This window comes from Alosa pseudoharengus, unplaced genomic scaffold, assembly GCF_046254945.1.
Source record: "Alosa pseudoharengus isolate Yale_2024_CS ecotype anadromous, Long Island Sound unplaced genomic scaffold, YU_APseudo_1.1 YU_APseudo_1.1_scf_17, whole genome shotgun sequence".
Taxonomy (NCBI): domain Eukaryota; kingdom Metazoa; phylum Chordata; class Actinopteri; order Clupeiformes; family Clupeidae; genus Alosa; species Alosa pseudoharengus.
In genome coordinates this window covers 3,060,736-3,062,787 of record NW_027468640.1, presented here as the reverse complement: position 1 = coordinate 3,062,787, position 2,052 = coordinate 3,060,736, and positions in this window count along the sequence as shown.

Genomic DNA, 2,052 nt, shown 5'->3' with positions numbered 1-2,052 from the left:
TGAGAACTGTCTCCATGGCAGCAAGCACATGAGCATCAGTAATACGGTGGCGGTGGAGATCCCGGGGCTGTGTGTGGGGTTGCCCACGGTGATCTGGCCGCTGCGGGCGCAGGGTGCCCACTAACGGGACAGGGTGCCCTCCATCCTGGACCTGCTGCTCACACACACACACACACACACACACACACACACACACACACACACACACACTCTCACACACACACACACACACATACATGAACTCAAGCCCACAAACTCACACACACACACACACACACACACACACACTCAAGCCCACAACTCACTCACTCACTCACTCACACACACACACACACACACACAGACACACACACACACCAGACCTGCCAACCTGTAAGCATTTTGCGTAGCAACCACACATTTTCACATCAAAGTACGTGGGCACGGTTTCTTACTTCAAACTACGCAAAAACGAGCAGATATCCAGCTTCTCCGGAAAGCTCACTGGAGCATGTGAATTAGAATCTCCCGCAAATCTATTTCATGCGGGTGAGATGCAGAGAGAAAGTGACGAGTGGGAATGACACTCGTCACTTTCTATGCAAAGCATAGTGGCCTCTCGGCAAGGGCGTAGGTTTGGTCTCAGCTTTGGTGGGGACATCCAATCCCCCCCCCCCGGCTGAAAAGTTAACTTTTACTGACAAGAGAAATAGCCTCTTTCATTATTTATAGTACTCTAAAGTTAAACTAGCATCTCCGACTGGAGAGAAATATGTGCAGACGAAAACAATTGTTTAAACGTAAATAAATGTTTGACCACTAGATGCCAATTTTGTTTCTCAGATAACAGAAGCTAAGCATATCTTAAATTTTTAATTTGCCCAGATTATATAGTCATAATATAATATAGTATATATATATATAGTATTTTATTTATGTTACTGAGTATGGAAATGCACCATAGTTTAGGATTGAATATGTCTATGAATTTATGCGACTCTAAATTATATTTGTATTTGCTTAACTGTAATTGGAATTATTTTGCTGTAAGATACCAGTGCCTTAATGGCGATTTCCTTTGTTATTTCAGACTGTTGGCAATACAGAATATCACAATACAGAAGTGAATCTACTCCATCTCATTATATTGTACAGCAATGCTGCTGACTCCAACTGAATTGACAATTTGACATAGGCTAATAATTAGAACCTCACCTGAAGCCCTGATGCTGTTTCCTCAACCTGCCATCCATCTGTAGTGGTTTGATGCTGTCTTTCCTGCATAGGGTAATGAAACAAGGAGGCGCACACAAGGCTTGTGTGGAAAAATGTGTATTGTAGCCGAAAAGTTTCCTTTCCTGCATACAAAGTGGTTCATTGCATTGCATGTAAATGCAATGGACTATTATCACTGTTCTTCTTATTATCGTCTTTTATTATTCTTCTTCCGACCAAATTTGACGTTTAATAACACTAAAACCACTGAACCGTTTGACGTCATTCAAACACTCCTACAAAGGTCTTGTAACGGACAATTGTACAATGTATTTTTTACATTTGTGAACTTTATACTTTTTGAGATATTTACGATGAAAGAGCAATAAATTCCCATTGAGTTAACATTGACCGCCTTGGCGGCAACTTTTAGCATTATGACGTGACCGGCACCTGATAGCAATCAACAGCTGGTCCGCTGCAATCAATCTTTCTACCACTGGAGCTGTGAATCTTCTGAACGTTTTGGCCTGCCGTGATACTTTACTTGCTCGTAAAACTCTCCTCCAGAGGCACATTTCTCTAACTACAGACAAGGTAAGTGGTCCGATTTTTGGTTTGACTCATTTATGTCGTCAAACATTATGTTATGTAGCATAGGCTATGTATGAAATGATAGGTCACAAGTAGCCAAAACGTTAGGGGAATAGTTAACGTTAGCACTTATCCTATCCGTTGATATTTATTATGTAAGGAAAGTTATGAAACCCACCTAATCCACGTTAATAAGTCGTCACTTTAAATTGACCGGTTAAGCTGTAGGTTTCGATAACGTTAGCTAACGACATTCAAACCTAA